Below are 20884 nucleotides of genomic sequence, written 5' to 3' on the forward strand. Positions count from 1 at the left end.
TATATATATATATATATATATATATATATATATATATATTGTAAAGGAGATAGTCGGCGGTCCGATAGAAGGCTGGACTTGTTTATTCACGAACGAGGCGTCGATGCAGACGGGGTGAGCCGAAACGACCAGCTTTTTGCGAGACTGACCCTGAGCGAGCGCGTCCTCTTCCTCCAGCGGCATCCGGCGCAGCATATCCACCTAGGGGGATTTGCCCATTGTGGCTGATGCTCATTACCGTTCTGATGGGCGCAACATGCTTACTACAATACCCCCGGCGGAAAGAGGAGCCATCCTGGTGACCTACGGGGAACACAAGACGAGCGGGTCAATATATATATATATATATATATATATATATATATATATATATATATATATAAGACAGAAATAAAGTTTGGCAGTGAAGAAAACCTCGGAAAGCAAAGGGGAGGATATGGTAGGTCATTGAAACAGATAAAGAATTTGGAAAGAAAGAAAGAAAGTGGAGAAAAAATGCCACCCCCAAGCACAGGAAAAAATTACATTGACATATATACCCCAGAAAGCGAAGGGGAAAAATAGCCATGTCGGTAGCGTAGCGGTTATCGCACCAGACCAGTATTCTGGAGGTCGTGGGTTCGGATCCCACCTGGCGAACATTTTTTCTCCACTTTCTTTCTTTCCAAATTCTTTGTCTGTTTCAATGACCTACCATATCCTCCCCTTTGCTTTCCGAGGTTTTCTTAATTGCGAAACTTTATTGGTGTCTTATTTTCAACGAGCCCCTCATTTCCTATTCTAATTCGCTATATATATATATATATATATATATATATATATATATATATATATATATTGTAGCAAGGCTAATGAGCAGGTCTTGTAACTCCATCAGCTTATAGGGGTATGTGCCACATCAAGAATGAGTGCCATTCGATCGTGGCCACTCTATGCACGACGGTATGCGCGCACGCTGGTAGCAGTGGAAGAAGTACGGCAGAAGGTGCACGGCGTGCGATTTCGGTCATCGTCAGTATGCTTGTACCTGCGCTCGCTTTGCTTCTGCTCCTGCCAATAAACGACGTTCGGTCTACTATCGGAGGGTCAACTATATCTCTTACAAGGTATTTCGGTCAAGGATGGGACCGAAACCTCAGCATCGAAATTGCTGTTCACGTGATTACGCATGCAAGATAGTGAAGACCGGCGCAAGACAGTGGAGACCGACAGTCAGCGCACATTGATTAAGGTGGGTGTTTCCCAATGGTTTTAGGCGCAAAAAAACCCCGACAAACTGAAGACTGTTTTTATGTACAATTTCTTGTGTTCTCATTGAATCCATGTTACTATTTAGGACGGTAACGTAACTTGGTGGGTACTTTATTTTGTGATTTACGTCGCTGCCTCATAGGGAGGGCTGAAGTTTAACTGCTGCTCGATAATTCGCATTGACGAAAATATGTTGCGGTCTTTGAAAAAATGGGTTCGCAACCGTCCCTGCATATCAAGGTAAATTTTTATTTCCCTCAATACAAGAACTGTTATCGGCGGTTGCGAAAAGTCTTTTTTTTTTTTTGCTAGAATACACTAAACAAAACTTAACAACCTGGAAAACTTAGCAGTGAGGAAACCTTTCAACATGAACAACAGTAGCGCAGCTTTGACTTGCAACCATGTATTTCTGCAACATTGGCTTTCAAACCTGAACAAACTTGAGAATGTTCTTAGGGTTGCTGCTTTTTGCGATCGCTGGAAAACACCACACGTGGCAATGCAAGGTCCCTAACGATGTCTACCCTCTTCCGCGCTGGCGGCTTGTCCATTGCGTTAAGTACGTCAAGCTTTTCCTGAAGGGAAAGCGCCTCCCGTTTTAACGACGCCATTAAGGCACTACAAAGTTGCAAGTTCACGGTCGCAAGTTCAACGGTGTTCTGAAAGCTTGAAGCGCACGATGACGACGAGAGCGCGAGCTACTCTTGCGGGGGTGATTTCATGGCAAACACGCACTCCCGGCATTCTGAAGTGAAACTAGAGTGTACTAGAAGTTTTAGAGTGGCCTGACCGGCCGCACGGAGAGGTGCTTGTTTCGCGCAGAAAATAGCGGCGGCGCTGTAGTCAACGACCACTGAAATGGAAAGCGGCGGCTGGCCGCGCTCACGGCCGCGCGCCCAGTCCGGCCAGGAAACGCTGCTTTACGCGCGGAGCTCTCTAAATTTGTTCTGCGGGTCGGCCGATTGCTTAAATATACTGTAGGTACAGTGGACTGTGGGTAACGAAATGAAAAATAAACGCTGCGGCTCATTTTGCGTTAGTTTTGCCTTCCCCGCTCGACAACAAGGAAAATTACGGATTTTCCTTTGGTGCAGCATTCGTAGCGGATTGTAAATAAAGTAATCGCAGCGACATTTTCGCGATTCCGATTTCCCATAAAAAAGTCTTTTGCGTGAAATTGCCTGATACGAACCACTTCATGATTGCTTTATGGTTGTGTCCTTATTGTGCTGCTTGATGGACATAATTGCCCAACGCAAATGACACGAAAAAATATGAGGACTGGGATGATAGCTTCTCAGACGAATTTCTTATTTATTGTCTTGCAATTTACGCTCGGACTGCAGTTATGTGGGTTAATATGATAAATGGCGTTTGTTTTTTATTGCGTGAGTTGTTTTCATAGCAGTATTTAAGCAGTGGCCCGCTTGGGATAATTACGGGTCACCGTGGTGGCCGAACAGAAAATGACACGCGCAAGCGAGATATCTTTTTAACTAAAAAGGGGTTAACCCAGCGGTTAGCTTAGTTGTCCCAATGACCGTCTTTCATAGAACTATTCCCGCAACGTTCTTTTAATTGCACCACCTTTCACCTGATTCGGTCAAGAAAGGAGTTGAATCAAATTAACACAAATTTAATTCACAAGTATGCTGAGAGTACAGTTACACGCACATAAAACAAATGCAATACATAGTTTAGAAAATATATTGACCGCGACAAAAATGAAATATAACACGTCTACTATAGAGGTAAAGGTTCAAGAACACTAAATGGAGGTTCAAATATTCGGAACTGGAACAAAGTACACATTTCGTTTTCATTTTCAATAGCCCAGCAAATGAAATGTAACGCAGGAAATCATGCGCAAAGTCTACATAGGTAAAGGTTTAGGAATGACGCTAACATGGAGGTTTAAATTGACATTTTTGGCCAACGCATTTTCATAACTCGCCTGCGATCATTAGCGACGGCTAAGTTTAAGGTGTTGCTTCCACCTTCGCATGTAATCAGGGAACTTGTTTAAACCTGTTATATAGAAATGAATCTGTGTAACAATGTATACAGAACACAATTAAATTTGCTGTCAAGGTCTCACGTGCTGGGCGCAACCAACACCGTTAAGGTGTTTGTTGTGAATAAGGGCTGCAGCACATACATAACGCTGTCATGGTGAAGCACCTTGTCGCCGAAGCAACCCGTAAAAACGACGTTGAGATCGCTAATAAAGCTTAAAATATGCACGGAAAGATTCAGAAGTTCCCCCAAATTACAAGAGGTAGTAAACACAGCGGCATCTTCCCCTGGTGGTCCTGCAGACTTGGCACTTCGTTTTCAGTACACACTTCCTTACCAAGTGCCTGCAATATGCGGCATAGCCGGTTAATAATATAAGAAAGCCCACTAAAGACAGTACAAGCATCAACGGTAGGGGTATCCCAGAAGAAGGCTCTTGGTATTTCCATTCCAAATAGGAACGTAAACAAACAGTAAACTTTTAGCAGCCTAAAGAATGTGCGCCCTGCCGGTTTTGCTTCATGCTGAGAGTAAAGAAGGGGAAGGGAAAAATATTCCTGTTGCCTGTCCGTAAAATTAATCCCTCGTTAATCGAACTCTGCTATATCAAAATATCTTCTCGAAACTATTTCTCACCGTGTGTTTACCTCCCATAGGCACTACGCATATGCCCGCTTTATCTCGAGACGTATTTTCGGAGGCCCACGGATGTCTCGAAATACTGGCAGAGAGGACACAAGGCAAAGTCCGCTGCAGGCAGCTGATAAGGTCCCCGTTCGAGTGATTACTCCCACTACTCACCGAATGCGGTCGTGAAGTGCAAGTTCGCGAGGACTACGCGTCCCCGTTACCGGAATGCTGTCTGGCGCGTACATCATTGAGATAGCTCAGTGTGGACGACGCAGCTGATCATGCGGACGGGGAGGAGCCTCCAGAAGTGGCTACAATGGCAGAAACAGCATACATGCTGCGTCTGCGTTGTAATAAGGTAGAATGCAGCGGTGGCGACCACCAATTCATGCGATGCATTGAGAAGCTCGGGTACGCTTTTCTGGATGCAGATGCGAATTCGAAACAGCCCAGCGCAACACAGTTCTTTCTTCTGTAATAATAAAAGTTAATTTTTCCTGCGAATTATTTTGCCTTTATTACGAAATCTCACCTCTGCAATAGTGCTTTTGTTAGCATCCCTATCTGTTATTTCAGGGACCTGGCTACAAATTTTCTCCATTCGACTTAACTCGAAACTCCGCGCTTATCTCAAAATTTTCAGCTAATTTTACGACTTTGAGTAAAGGGAGATTACTGTATATCAACAATTCCGTAGCCAAGCCTGGCTAAGGCTTGTCAATACTCAAAATTGGCGGTCCGCGCATGTTGCCCGGGCGTGTTCGGAGTGTCAGATTGCGACGAATGATCCCGGAACGTACTCTGAGCCAGGACGTAACAGTGAGGATTTTAATGCATGTGGCTCTATGTGAGCTGCGCCGGGACTATACCGAAACAACGTTGCAACCGAGAAAACGCCGCACTTGGGAGCGTGAGAGCGGGGTTCTTCTGTAGGTTTTAAAAACGCGTACGAAGTCTAAAAGTAAATAAAACAAATAAATAAAACTCCTCCGGTGGCACCATCCGCAAAAACAGATTAATTGTCTTTCTTCTGAGAACATATTATTTGCAACTTATCATTATCCTTAGGAGTTTGTCGAGGTCAGGATAATAATAACAACAAAAAAAGAAAATTAGAAATGTCATTTTTTGTTGGCTGTAGCATAGGCATATGTTCGGTTATCGAAAAAAAAGTCAGGGAGGTTAAAGAGCCAACAAAAACCTTGCTTCGGCACTCTGGCTTTCAGAAAAAGGGACAACCACAACGGAATAAATGCACAGCAAAATACCGGAGTGTGCACTCGCTGGACGAGCAGATCCCAAATTATGCTCATTCAGGCTCAGTTACATCAGCCTGCAGCCGCCCCTTTTGTTCAGGGTGGCCAGGTTGTTTCTAACAGCGTCACAGAGCATTGAAAAGAGGTACAGGAAGAAACTAGATCCTCTTCATCCGCTTGCCTGTCGGTGCATTCATCGCAAAAGGGAGCCTCATGCAATTTGACAAGTGCAAGTAAAGGTCTTCCGTGGAACCTTGAAGAGACTATTGAGCTCGAAACCAGTAAAAGGTGGTAAACTTGGTGTTCATTATATACACCCTCCTACTTCCCTGTGGACGGATAGTAATGTTGATTAAGTGTACTTACAGGTGTCCTTTTGTGGGTGCCGATTGAATGAGGAGAAAGTAATATGGGATAGAAATTTATTTATTTTATTTAATTTCCTGCAGCGCCAAGATGGCATTATAGCAGGGAGAAATTGAACATGTGGTCATGTACATGTGGCAGCATCTCCAGTCCGTGGATGGTGGCGAAGTTGCGGAGTACGGGGACTGGAAATGACATCGAAGTTGCGCCCCGAGTGACATCCGATTTGCGCTCGACTGTCATTCGATTTGAGCAGCGAGTTGCACCTTGATTATTCCCTAAATGAAACAGCAAATCACGGCTCAAATCGAATTTCGCTTGATTTTTGCTTGATGGTGGCGTGCGCACGGATGCACGCGGACCGACATTGGGAGGTCCTAAGGTACTCCGAATTGTTACAGGCGAGGGAGTAGGCCGTTTGATTCGCGGTCGTATCACAATGGGTAAGACTACTGACACTAACTCTGTCTGGTCTACTAGACACAGGCTCGAATCCTGCCGGTGCCAGTGTGATTTTTTGCGATTGTAAATGCTGTGCGCACGGACGCGGACGGGTATTGTGCGGTCCTAAGGTGCTCCGCACCTAAAAGCAACATAACTAGGCTTCTCAAAAATAAAAGGGAACAAAAAAGGGCACTGCGAATTAGCCGGGGAAAATTTAATGTGCAGCCATACTAGAAAGGCGAGTAAACCGGAAGATGGACAAATGCTACCCGTACCCCAATCTTATCTTTTTCCCTCAGCATCAGAAGACCACTGATTCCCACAGTTGAACCTACCGTGCTCACTTAAGTGGGGTTTTAGTGCTTTTATTGGGCATACGTCAGGACTGTTCGAAAGCGAGACTTTAATTTCAAGTCGGCGGTTGCACCTTATAATCGGTCCAAAAGAAATTCCATAGGGTTTCTCTACGTGTTTGCCTCGTGCACTAAATGTGCGTAGGCAATCTTTTTTTTTTCTGCAGTTTAGATTGGAGAAAGCAGTGGTTTCAAAAGGTGGTATTATCGACAGTGCTGTTATTTGCTCTCTAAATTACTCTTCAAGTTTCCCGTGGCCCTGTCACTGCCGTAAGCTCCGGTAAACAATAGACGGCGTCGCGCGGCCCTGATAAAAAAACCGCAATAAAAATATGTGGGAACGTCATCGAACAGATCTGTAATGTAAAATGCCTCGGTGTGGTCCTAGAGAGAAGCGGCAGGACCGGTCTCACACTTACAAATATACAGAAAATCTTTAACCATTTTTGGTCCCCATTGCAAAAGGTTTAATCATAAAAACAGCAGAAATGAGAGGAGAATAAACAGTGTGTCTCATGCAGGAAATGATAATGAGTCGGATATTATATATCCAGCCGTATTACAAACTTAACTGCAATAAATTGAAACAATAAACACCATCACAAGGGCAACGTATGAGATAAGGCAGCCTTCAACCTTCCAATTTCAACTTCTTAGAAATGTCCTCAAACTGGGTTTCTTCCCTGGAAAAAAGAGAGGAGGTAGGAAAGTATTTATTTATTGGAGGGCGACGCCAGCAAGCTTGCTTATCAACGACTGACAGCAAGCTAGGGTTAGTTGTTGATTCTAACAGCTAGATCAAGAGGCGTGGTAATGAACTTTCGTTCAAAGTGACAAATGTGGACCGTGTATTGGGGTTCCTTAAGCGCAAGCAAGAATTTAAACAAGATGGGGTTTACTCTATCCCCATACTTTAGGGGAGGGTACGGTTTATGGGAGGGGACGGGTGGTGGTGCTACATTTACAATAGAGTACATAAAACCCATTTCCTTCTCGAAGGGAGCCCAGGTTCGTGGGGTCTATTTGTGGCCGCGGCGGCCGCTTTTCTGATGGAGGCGAAAAGCGAAAACGCTCGTGTGTTCGAGATTTCGGCGCACTTCAATCCCCAGGTGTTCAAAATTATCCCGCGATGCGCCGCGATTGAAACACACTCGAAATGCTTATTTCTGAAATGAGCGAAACTCAGAATTCTGTTCCTGGATTTCCTGAATTGGCTTCGCTGCCGCTAGATTACTAAGCAAATTCCATCGTCTTGACCCTACATTACCCCCGCAAAAGTAGCCGGCAGGGATGCGTAAGAGTTCTTAAGCGAAATTTCTGTTTGGGTTTGAGTTTCTGTGTTCTGTGCGCATAAAGGTATATGTGCTCGGAAAAAAACTCGCAATCGTGGCGAAATGAGAAGGCAAACCAAACGTTCAAAATACACTTCATTAAACTACGGCAGGCTGTTCTCGAACAGGCGTTATACTAGAAGTCACACCAATTAGCGAAATAACATTACACTACGGCGACATTAAACCATCCCAATACAGACATTTCATTGCCCGTCCTGAGAAGCAAAGCGGGACACATGAAAAAAAGTGCTGGAAATGGTTCCGGACGCCTCGTAATATTACTTTCTCTTGCTGTTCATCCATTCAGTGAAAAATTCGGAGCCATTCCGCCCTGTCGAGAGGGAAGTACGGTGAAGCTGGTGGTCTGGGGGGATTGGCTTTGTCGGGAAATAACTGTATTGGGAATTTGCTATTGAAATTATGAGGAAAGGGGCGCGACCTCTACGCAACAGACCAAGGACACACACGATTCGTAGGCAGACAAAGGGACGTTTTATTATACCTCGGCTACAGCAATAACGGCTCAGGCTCTAGTGCGCCCGAAGCGGCCGTTTAAGAGAGCGCGGTATTGCACAATATCAGCGAGGAAGGAGGCAGCGCGCGCGCGAGGAGTATACACGACTCGAGAAAGAGGCACTGGTGTTGGAGATGAGTAAGAAATAGGGCTGTAACCATACTGCCTCCGTGGATGGCCATTCGTCACTGTGTAAGACACAATGTGGGAAAGACAGCTTATAAAGACCAAAGTTACTCACCCCAATCTCATTAAATTCTGCTTCACCTCTAAACACAGATGCATTGCTGAAAATAAAATTTCCAGGGGCAATACAAGCCGTTTTATATCAAAGTAGAAGGGTCCTAGGCCTTTTTTATATTGCTTTATGAATTATCACCAGCATTTCCATCCGCAAATACACGACGGTTATGTAAACACCGCCCCGAACTTGCAAGCCCGGCTCGCATGCTATGGAAATGCTCCAATACGCGGAAAAAGACTTCAAAAATTCAAAAGGAATATTTATTGTGAGTACTAAGGAGCAATGGGAGACTGTGCTACACAGCGAAACCCCTAGCATCCTAAAGTGGGTTGTACCAACGTCCGGAGATTCCTTCCAGGAGCCAAGGCATTCGGCTGTCATCTAGGCGCCACAAAACAAGGTATGATTCCCCTATGGGCCGAATAAAATTTTTTCATCCTCCCCCTCCATACTCTGAAAATGGTTGGTCTACGCTCATTCTGTCGCCCTGGGACGATCTGCTGGATCCTAGCTATAGACAGCTTCGCTGTAATAGATGATGATCATTTTCAAAAAAGGCACAAGAAATGTATGCTTTTGTTATGGATACTTTGGATTTGGTTCCACATTTCGGAAAACCTTAGCACACACCACATATGCATTATAGCCTTCGCATGGGTTTACCTTTTCGGAATCACTGTCCTACATTGGTAACACCCTTACTTTCTGGCAAAAATAGCTTCTAAACGAATGAAACAAGTGTCTTCGTAGGTCCGCCGAGAATACCCCGCACTTGCTGAGACCTGAAGCTGCAATTATTCATTTAGGCGACACCACTCAAGGTGAACAAACCGGAAAATAATCCCCGTGTTTTCTTGATTTACGTTCTGCAAGTAACAGATAGGTATAAATCACATGTAAACAGCAAGCCCCTCACTATTCAGGCACCTGAATGCTGCGCTTTGGCCATCTCGAGGCAGGTTGAAGGAAAAAATCGCGGGCCATCGCCACTAACGCGAAACCTGGGGAGGGGGGAAGCATGCAGTGTATCTATGTATTCAAAGATTGTAAATCCCTCTTGCCACATGGCGCGCGCTGATTGGGCGCCGGAGAAGCGCCGGTGAGAGCAGAGATCGCCCGCTTGCTGCGGCAGTGGCGCCCTCTCCTATGTTCAACCGGATTTAAGCAATTTCAGGTCCCATCTGTCCCAGCTGGGGTAGTGGCTGGGGTTAACGCAAGCGCAGTGCAAGGCCCGCGCCTCTTCCTGGAAGCACGTCATCGGTGATCAACGAGGCTCCGCACGAGGTAAATATGGATTCTCTTGCGTCGACCGACCATCCGCCCCGAGCACGCCTAGCGTTCAAAGCCGGTGGGTACTTGTGTGTAAATTTCGTCTACAAATGGTTTTTGCTTATGCCTGACGACCGCTGAAGCGGACAGGAAGAGTTACAAAAATCTTTAAATCATGTTAGTTCATTTTGAAGCGGTTTTATTCGCGATAAACTTTTAGTATACGAGTTACGTTGTAGCGCGAGGCGTTGGAAAACTACTGCTTCTGTGTTTTAGTACCGTGACGACATGGGAATACGATGGCATAAGACGCCGACAGCCCGAGCTCCCCAAAAAATCAATCTTTTAGCCAGTTTTTATTCAAAAAGCCGATGTTTGTTCGCAGCTTGCTCTGGCCTATATCCTTGGGATCACATTGCAGAGAGAGCCTTGTAACCAGACAGCGTTCTCATTGATGAACTCAAGGTCGTCGTTGGATGTTTCGGCTGTGCCGTAGGAACATGAAATACTGGTCAGGTAGCGGGATATCCATAACGCACACTGAATTAGACAGGAATTTGGGATCCCGTCGGGGCCGTCTCTCTTTTTTGCGTCCAAGTTCACGATACCTGCATTACTGACAGTTACGTCAGAAATTGGGCTGATATCGAATGGAGTGTTAAAAGCGGGAGTAGAATAATTTTCAACCTAAAATACAGAGGGGAAGTATGTATTAAACGCACGAGAGATGTTGTGGTCGCCATTAACGGTTCCACTGCTAATTAAGAATGAGGACGACAAGGAGAAACGTGAGAGAACCGATGTCCAGAATTAACGAGGATTACTTTTTAGTAAAATGTGTAATTGTCTGCTAAAGAAAAAATGGGCGTAGCTTGCGCTAGTGGTTCAAGGATGGAGAAATCGCAGAGTTGAGGGCCCCTCTCCCTTCATCGGAGACCCGGATGTTACGCCTCACATGTATTTCTGAACTTTCCGGTGAGAGTTTTTCTTTACTGCCAGGCCGGGATCGTTCGTCCGCATGCTTTCACATCTCTCCCAAAGTGGACCGCGTTAGCACGCGCCTGAACCCGCGGCCATGTACTACAAAGCCTGCGCCGGTGAAACGAACCTAAAGAAAATATATGCTCTGCGTCCGGAATGCGATGATACCTCAATCGTAACGCGAGGTTTCATAACGCGAAAAACATAGGTTCGATTCCGACCACGGGAAGCGTTTTGTTTTTCTTTCCAGTTGGCTGCACATGTTATTGTTCCCCGCCTCTGCTAACCGGCACCCTTCGGGCCTACGGGGTGGCCCAGTGGTTACTTTGGCGCTTTCATGGCGTCTATCCGTTGTCATTTTTTTCACGCTGCTTTTCGAAGTGTCTATGTTTTTCGTTAGCTATCATGATACCTATCCAACGTGTTGTCGTTACCGAAAGAATTATGGCGCTCTTTTGCATTTAGGTAGCCGTAGAAGTAGTATTCCCTTTAAAGCTCTCCGACAAGCGGTGGTGTAGGCGTGGTTGGATAGCCAAGCCAGAAAACGCGATTTACCAGGAAGCAGATTTAACGTTTGGAAGAAACACAACAGGATAGTTAGTAATGTGTGATTTAGCATTCTTTTATATCAGTTAACAACCTTTCTTCTTAGGTCTAAATATGACGCCTATGAAAGCTGTCTTTCTTCAACACGTGCCTGTAGTAAAATTTAGAAGAAAAATAAAAGCCGTTTCACTCAATGTGAAAGCTGTCGCAAGTACAGAGCAGTGATTCGCCATAATGCGCTGTAGCGTCATTATCCGCTCACTGCTACCACGCAATACAATTCAAGTTTCCTGCATTCGCAGTGCTCGTGCGCCCCCTGCCTCAAACTTCGAAAGCAGGAGTTGTGTACTTTTTGTGCTAGCTTTTCCTCCCGCCCGCGTCGGCATTGCACTGCCACTTTTTTTTCGCTTACTCTCGTAAAACCAACCCGACGAGGGTTCCTAACTAAATTAACGCGGGCGCTGCGGGTAATTACGCATATTTTGCCTCATATGTACCTACAGTTTTCTTCGCGCTAAACAGCGGGGAGGTGTAGGACAAGCGCCAGCGGTTCACGAGTTCCGAACGCTTATGACTGTATAAACCGCTTAGCTTTCCAAGGCCCTGGGTTACGCCGCGATGACAGCCGCTACGACGGAACTCCGTGGGGCTCTACTTGGGTCCATCGAGCGAGCTTCGACGACAAGGTGACCCCTAAAGTGCTCTGCACTTAAAATGGTGACGTATGATATTGCCGCACCGGATAGACTTCCAGGTTTAACACAACCAGCTGCGCCACTTCAGCGCCTTCCCTTTATCTGTTTGTTTAGAATTCCAAAATGCTAAATATTTAACTTGGTGTAAACAATACTGTTCCGTCCTGCAACGCAATTATCTACGAAACCCTTCCGGCTGACCCCCTCCTCTACCCACCCCTCATCGGCACCTGCGCACGCGGATGGGCGTCGAGCCGAGAGCTACTGAAAACTATTTGGTTTGCAAACATATTCTTAGCGAATCAGCTGTTTTTGCCCTGTCACGGTGACATTCAGCTTGACACTGAGCTTATCCGGGCCAGAAGCCATTGTCGCAAGTGCGGCTGTACGCCATGGCACTTACTGGGCGCCCTGCTTTCCCCTCTCGTCGTAGACTGTACATCTTTAAAGCCGCTTTCGTGCTGCTGTCAGGGATACCTCGCCTGGTTTTATTTTTGGACGAAATGATTTTTTTCGACCACATTATGTCGAAAGAATTTGCTTAAAATAGTGGTTTGAACGAAAGCTTCGACAAGAGTCAAATGCGTGTGGCGCAGCCACTGCATAGGGACGGCCTTTCAGTGGCACATAATGAAATGAAAGGACACGCTCACTCAAGTTCAGGATTACGGTGTGCGCGATAGTGCCTTGCAGCCATCTTTTCAAGCCCGGCTCTTCAATTATGCCAGCCACCGAACATCTTTCAAGATGGCCATCACTGATCATGTCAAAAGTCAAAAGGTTGCGAACGTTGAGCTATTTTGAGGTTACACTGCTCAATGGAGGCAGACAATTGAAGGGCAACTAAATTTGTTTGATCAGTGTTTTTCGCGTTCTTGATCTTTGCGGCTGTATAGAAAGCTGTCAATCAAGCTATATACGCATGAGCAGATCACTACTGAAATAACGACTTTCGAAGTAATTGTTAGAACAAAAAGTACGGTGAGTTTACAGCAATACTCTACGCAAGGGATATTTTATTACGTTGGAATTGTCAAAAAAGACCAACGATTCGGAATTGATACTGATGTTTTTCAAACTCGCTGTGACGATAGCTTTGCACGCGCGAGGTAGTTCACGAATTCTTGATAAAATAAGCCACCAGCGTTCACGGCTGAAATGAACTTTTGGCCAAGCAGATGACTGACCACGGAAATATCAGGCAGAAAACAACTGAACTCCGACTAATTCTGAACAACATAGTTTCGAGCTCATTGAGATTTATTCGGGGGTCGACTCGACAATCTAAAAAAAATTGACCGCCTACCTGCCCACTTCGCTGGAAATGTCGCCAAACGACGATAGACTTCTGCCGACTCTGCAACGTTAATCCCTCTCTTCTCTCTTCCGCCCAACTGTCACGCTTTCCAACTTTCGTTTTGCGCCTCCTAGAATAAACACGGTGGAGGTTTGCCCAAATCTATGCAGTTTTACCCCGTTCTACTGCTCACGAGGTCTACTTGAATCTCTTGTTACTAGTGAACTTGAAACACTCCCGCGAGATCTAGGATTGCGCGAGCTCTTGCTGCATTTTGAGGTAAAAATGTTGTTTTCAACATACGTTTTTTGTTTGCTGCCGTTAGTATACAGAACACATTTACTTTCGACTGAAACAAAATGGCGAGTATTGATTGTACATTGATGTTGAGCCTCAAATATGCTCAATATTTCTTTTATGCGCAACAGTGTTGATTAGGATAAAGTCTGTTTCCAGACAAACCCCTCGTAAAGGAGAGAGCGAGAGAGAGAGCGAGAGAGCGAGAGAGAGAGGGGCTAGGGAGAGGGAGAGGGAGAGGGAGAGAAAATAAACGCCTTTGATTTCGAGCTCAACGGTACAGGATGGTGAGAATTGTTTTAACTTTTGGCCCGATGGCTGGATCTGGGGACAGAGAGACAGACAGACAGGCAGACAGACAGACCGATAGACATGAGTAAATGGAGCTTTCAATAGCTCCCCGGTACCACACGAAGTACAACCGGTTATACCCAATTGCAACAGTACAAAAATAGGGCCAACCGGCAAAGAGAATTTTGTCCACACGAAGGTGGAGAGAAATTAACGGGAAAGACTTTCTTGCGACCCACCGCCAGGGGGACGAGCCCGGGGGGACCCCTCCTGTCCCCCCTAGGAAAAAGCCGGATAGGGTGGGTTGCTGGGAACGGGAACTTGGACATCGGGATGGGTTATGGGAAAAAGGGTGGGAATGAGGGAAGCAATTTTGCTCCAATCCTTTTGTCTGACTCTCTTCAGACAGACATAAAGAGAGAATGCGAAATTTTCAAATTTAAGCATCCCAAGAAAGACTATCGCCTTGTAAACGGTCGCCCCGGGAGGGCCGTATCTTCTACCTTGACCTTAGCACTATAACGCCTTAGTGTCGCGCGGCAGTGAATTTTCTATTTTCGGGTCACAAGAATTTTTTCAAGGCGTTTATTTTTATTTCCACCACAAAAGACGCGATGCCATGTATTCTGCATCAAAAGAGCACTGCAAATATAACTTATTTATTGGGTTTTTGACTCAAATATGTCTAATGTCTTTTTTTTTTGCTCTTCATGGCTGCCAAGTATGAACATTTCTACCAGATTTAGTAGTTCGGAAATGTCTTACCTATATAAAGGTGGAATAGACTTCCAGAGTACGCTGTTACTAGTTCAAATGTCAGAGCGTTAGAGTGTTCGCTAGAATTGTACTACCGGCAGCACGAAACCTAATGTCTGTTTTGTCATTGTGTATTGTTTTTTTTTGTTTATATTCCTCCCTGTAATGACCCTCAAGTGAGGGTTACAGTATCAATAAATAAATAATAATAAAAAAAAAGGTCTCGTTCAAGAATTCTGGTAACTTCTGCCCGGGCGGATGAATCAAGGGAGCGACAGACACACAGATAGACTGACATGCAGACAGATTCAAAATGTTCTTGTTTCAGTAGCCCAATAAAGACCACATATTTTAAAAAGAAAGCTTTGTTATCCCGTATGGCCTACGTGAACCCGAACGAAGACCAAAATCATACGTAAGTTCGAATTTCACGTTCTATGGCCAACACAGACACATGAAGAACGTCTTCTGTTTGGGAGCAAACCGAATATGCGCGAAAATGACGTTAGCTTCTCATTTAGGCTATGAATGTGTGGTATACATGTCATATAGCGGTTGAAGGTGAAACCCGGAAACGTGTGATGGTTAACGTATAGAGTACCGGTATGCCTGCGGCCGTTAGCTGGTAGATGGTCACATCCAGTTTCATGAAGGCAATTGGGGGCGGTGTAACGGTATACGTTCACTGAATCGCCAAGCAAACACCATATCAAATTTATCATACGGCGGACAGAGATGGCCTTAAGGGACAAAAGGCAAAGACCATAGAGGGAGTCTTACTAACTATGCGGAAACTCCGTTATTCGTGACTTCATGTTTGTTGAGCCTATCGTCATGCGGACCCAAATCTCGTGAAGGAAATCCGGCGCCGAATAGCTATGGGGTGGCGTACACTCGGCAAGCGTTCCCAAATAAGGAAAATTAAGCTACCTGTATTACTAAATCAAACGGTATGCAACCAATGAGTTTCGCAATTCATGACATGTGGAGCGGAAACTTGGCGACTTAATAGACTCAGGGAAAAAAACTGAGGTCAGCTCAAGTAGCCATGGAACAAAATTCGCTAGGAGAATAGATCGGAGCACACACCCGTTAGTACACTCATTTGTACTCATTTGTGCGCAAACTCATGAGTGAGCACGATAATGAGTAAATGGAGACCAAGACAAAAAAGTGAGCGCGATTATGAGTCAGTACAGACCCAGGAAAAAAAGGGAGTACAATGACGAGGGAGTACAGGCGTCAGTACATGTACTCGCAGTTAGATTACACATGATGACAGTACTCGTGAGTACTTTTGCTTGTAAGTGCAGTATTCGGGAGTACAGTACTCAGCCAGTACAAACTTGGGAGTTTGATTCAGCACTCGAGTCAGGGCGTGCATGCACGAGTCTCACAAATTTTGCGGAGTCCCTTAATGGGAGGAAAATAAGGTGATAAGGGGGGGAACTGCGGCGCTCTCTACTCCATCTTCGCGGTTTTGCCACTCTCGGAAACCGCTCATCATGGGGTTGCCATAGTGAATGCCCTGCCAAGCACGGGGGAAGCTACCCATGGTGCCCTTCCTTTGTTTAATTTTTCGGAGGGAGGGTCGCGGGAGGCTGCTACCATAAACAACACACGCTGAAGCCACTCTTCCTCGATCTTCAGAATGGGCAATGAGAAAAGCTTTCGCCTGTTTTTGTTAGAAAAAATTGTGATAAGGGAGCCAGGAGAACCAACTGGTACGGGCTGGGAGCGTTCTCTGGCTCTTTGACGTTGCCTTAGTCGAGTTCATAGACCTCGTGCAGCGCGTGACTGCAAGAGGCCGATTGTGAGAAAAATTAGTAGACATACTTTTGAACACAAGCCTGGTACGGAGTGAGTACAAGCGAGTAGGGATGAGTACGCGTGAGTACAGGTTGAGTACAATCAGTATAAATGGAGTACGAGTACTCGTAAGTACTAATGAGTTTTAGTACAAGTGATTGCGATTACACATGAGTATGGGGCGAGTGAGTACGAGCAATTTTGAGTACAAACAAGCTTTCTGAATCTAAGTTTGAGGGAGTACAGCGCGAAGGAAGTTTGAGTGAGTTATTTCTTTTTGCCGACCTATGGCTGGCGGTAAGACAGGAAGCGAGCACCTTGGATCAAGGAACAAACTCGGGTGAATGATTTAATGAGTTCAAATTAAGAATTAATCAATTTATGTTTGACATATAAGGCGACGAAATTGCAGCCGGTTGATCACCAGCGTAACGGAGTGGTTAACGAAATACGGGAGTTTAGAAGACCATTTTCTCGATTTAGAGGTGAGATAAGAAAATTCAGTTTCACAGAATGGAATCGGACAGCGCATGACAGGAGCGGTTGGAAGTCTGTGGAGTAGGCTTTCGTCCCACGGTGGACATTAATAGGGGGCTGATGATTATGATGATGATGATGATTATGCTGATCACTGCGAAGATTTTCAAGAAAATATCCGACAACCATTTCATGTGGTTGACCTACCCTGTACTAGCACGCTAATAAAGCAAGGATGTCACCAGTCTTAGTAGTGTCTCTAAAGTGGTGTATAAGTAGCTTATTTTACCTGGCATTGAGAGCACAGGTACTATCTTTATCTTGAAGGTTTTTGTGTTGTAACACCGGCAGGTTTACTGGCATATCCAAAAGAAAGCTCACGGTAAGATCGTATTTTTATTTACAAGTTTCCTCATTGCCCAAGCATTATATTCATTATGTCCAGCGTTAATTTCCAGAATGGATGAATGGTGAAACTTTTAATAAGCTAAAAAAATTTGCAATGTGCTAGGACGTTTCGTATAGAACTGTCTTATAACGTATCGATGTCTTTTCGCGCACCGTTTTTTGGACTGACTATTAGAGGAATACGTTTTGTCGTATACGGTGCAACCGAAACGCCTCTCGGTGACTCAGTCTTTTTGGCACTCATCTAACCATGGAGCATCGTGTTGGTAATGCTTCCGCTGTATTAAAAATCAGTAAGAACGAATTTCAGCTTTTCCGCCGCGGCTGCCGGATGTTTCTGCGTTGCGCCCTCAATTTCAATTTTTCGAAAATGTCATCCTTGAGCTCTAACAACACGAGCCGCGTTTAGCATTTTTTCGCTTTCCTACATCTGTGCTTTTGTGCCACTAAAAATATAGGCTATACATAGGCATTCAGAAGGAAATACTCTTCTGTACTGTGCTTTGGATGAAACTGGTCGCGCCATTTTCTCTTGTGCCCAAATATAAAGAAATGAATAATACGGTTTATGTCGATCTTGAAGCAGGGAGTTGCATAGGAGGCTGCTCTCCAAGCTGTTGTCGAAGTGCTACGCCGGAATGTCATCTGGATGTGAAGTTTTCTAATGAGCTTGCTCTTCAGTAAGAAGTTGAATTTCTTTCTTGGAAGCTGTTAGCCTGCTATTTCAGTTTATGTTGTCGTCTGCGTAATACCACGCATTTACGAAACAGAAGGTTCGTTTCTCTAGGGGAAGTAAGATGTAGTATTTGCCAATGTGTGTTGAGGACGTTGATGTAGGAAGGGTCTGAGAGGACGTTCAGTTCTCAAAGGCAGCACGCCGGGAAAGCAACTAAGTTATTTACGTTAGTTCTCAAAGACCTAGAGCCCGACGCCTGGTTTTTTGTACTTCTCCCCCTTTGAAAAAGGAAGTAGGGCAGACGAATGGAAGCTATCTTTTTTTTTACATTTATTTTGATGCATTTTCTGCCCCTGTTCACTCTTTAATTGCATAGATGCATTACAGTACATTATAAATGCGAGAGCCGTAGTTAAATATTCACGCAGGAAATTCATGGCCCGGCACACAAAAAAGGCCGGTGGCTCACAGAACAAAACTGATCAAGGGATGCTCGGATTCAGGCCCACTTTATCAAGGAACACGATGTAAACGAGGTTCAGTAATTGACTTTAAAGAATACAGGGCCTTTTTGGGTCTGGGGGGGATTAAGACCCGGACACTCCACAAAGCGAGATGAGCATGCGCCTTGTGAGGTGGAAAGCTCGGTGTGACGACGGCGACGATGAAGACAGCGTGGCCGAAACATGCCCCCACAGTGCTCTTGGCGTGAATGCGGGCTGCGTGGATTGCCCTCAGTGGGGTTGTTCCGAAGAAAAAGAAGCGGCAACCCACACCAGGGGCTGACATGGACCAAAGGCACAACTACGTGACACCTACGTGTCACGTAGCCAAAGACGACGCAGCTGTCGTGAGGAAAAACAAGTTTATTGGAGCGAACTTGTGCTCCCCTAACAACTCAAAGAATACACAGGCGGCGAAACAGCAGTCAACAAAGTGACGTGTGCAGGCTGGTGCCGGTGAGTCGAATGCCACGGCGTCTGCTCTGCGGTCATTTATCTCTCGGCGAGAGGGCTTCTAGAACAGTCGAATTGCATCCAGAACACTGCAGATCATAGAAGATTATTCTAGGTTGGTGACGTTAGTTCGCGACACTTTCTCTATCAAAGGAGATAACGCGTGCGGCATAAATAACCGAAGAGAGAGAGAGACAACCTTTAATAGAAAAGGATGACCGCTGGTCACGATGGGGGAAAGGAATGGGGAGGAAGGGTAAGAGAAAATAAACAAATACATGCTGGTCGTTCTCAGTATCAGTAGACTCAATAACTGGGCCAGTTCTTGTAACCTCCAATTCATGGGCCAGTTCATGGTGATTGCAATAGGGTTTGTGCACATACACAAGTTCGTTCGGGGGAGGACCCGCTCAAACAACCCGTTCCAGACCGCTTTTAATCAATAAACCGCTATTTCATATAATAGTTGTGCATCAGTTTGTTGTGGATCGGGATGGGGTTGGGGAGATTTCAATGTACGGTGCGTGGCGAAAGCTGGGCACCACCAAACTAGGTGTGTGAGGTCTGAGGGAGTGGTGGTAGATAACGCGTGCGGCATAAATAACCGAACATGCGCTTCACTTGGCCAACGGATAATACAGATAACATAGCCCGGCGTAGCCGGTCGGCAAAAACAAAACATAAACGAACAAACCCAAAACATGGTTCGTGGCATTACAGCCCCTCTAAGAGGGCATACACCCAATGCTAAAATTAAAGACAGTCCCGGCAAACAAAAAAAAAAACTTCATCATCGTGCGTACTATGGTTGCAGGCGAACCACGTGGCCGACTTCGGGCCCCGTGCGTCGTCGTGATGTTCCGGAATCACCATCGGGGATCACCTCGCAGTTAAGTTGGCCAACGCATTGTAGAATATGATAGGGTCCGAAATACCGTGGGAGAAGCTCCTCACTGTGTCCAGGTTGGCGGACTGGAGACCAAACCCACACACGATCGCCCGGGCGGTACTCGGCGTCTCGGCGTCGGAGGTTGTAGCGTCCGGCATCCACCAGCTGCTGGTCCGTTGTGCGAACTCGATCGAGCTGCCGGGCCTCCTCCGCACGCTGAAGGTATCCTTGGACGTCGGCGTTGAGGCCGTCGTCTTCTACCTGGGGATGCATGGCGTCAAGCATCGTAATCGGCCGTCTTCCGTAGACAAGCTCGAACGGTGTCATCTCAATAGTTGCCTGGATAGCCGTGTTGTACGCAAACGTGACAATATGATGTTTCATTTGGAAAAGTTTATTGCTGAGACACTGTTTTTTCTTATTGTGAAGTTTTAAGGGAGGAATCACTTGGAGAATATCGCAGAACCAAAAGGAGAGGAGTACTAAATGCCCGAGGCAAGTTTTTTTTTTTTTTTGTAGCGTAAGCCACACTGGCCGAGGTTGAGCAGTTTCGCGTGGACCATGAAAGGCCGTGCTGCGCAAGCGCGAGGAGCATTCGATTGGAATGGATTGGATAGGGTTTGGATTGGATTGGGGTGGATTAAATTGGATTGTAATGGATTGAATTGGAAATTTACTCCAATTGGAGTACGGGTGTGTAGAGAATTGGGTCTGCACATTCGCAGGTCTGCGAATTCCAGAAGAGTGACATCATAGCCGCGGCAGACGCACTGGCGCCGGCGCGTGCCCAGCTGGGCGCCTCCGTTGCGCAGTAGTCAAGTCGGACGGTGCGCCGGAGCCGCTTGATAGCTGTTTCGCGTGGCTCATGGAGAGCCGGGATGCGCATGCGCGAGGAGCAGTGAGTGGACTGGACTGGACCGGATTGCCGGAAGACAGTTATCGGAAATCTAGGGTAATACTCAGCTTTCATTTGTCAGTTTTAGGGGTGAAGCTCCTTAAGGCGTGGGTCTGTCCATCCTCGACGTATGTATGTAGCCACCTCTAGTTTAGTTCTTGGATTGTTTACTAGATGGCGGTACTTGTATATGATGAAAAGATGCGCTTGGATTGTTTACTAGATGGCGTG

The 20884-nt window shown here is 45.8% G+C and overlaps 1 non-coding gene and 1 pseudogene across 1 annotated transcript; both read left to right on the plus strand.

Annotated features, from left to right (window-relative positions):
- The window catches only part of LOC144168537 (uncharacterized), a 46193-nt pseudogene that overhangs the window by 15952 nt on the left and 9357 nt on the right, over nucleotides 1-20884 (plus strand).
- Trnat-agu (transfer RNA threonine (anticodon AGU)) lies at nucleotides 567-639 on the plus strand. Its single transcript has one exon. It is a non-coding gene; the product is annotated as a tRNA-Thr (tRNA).

The sequence above is a fragment of the Haemaphysalis longicornis genome, unplaced genomic scaffold (assembly GCF_048455015.1).
Source record: "Haemaphysalis longicornis isolate Haplotype H1 unplaced genomic scaffold, Haemaphysalis longicornis Haplotype H1 scaffold_2, whole genome shotgun sequence".
Taxonomy (NCBI): Eukaryota; Metazoa; Arthropoda; class Arachnida; order Ixodida; family Ixodidae; genus Haemaphysalis; species Haemaphysalis longicornis.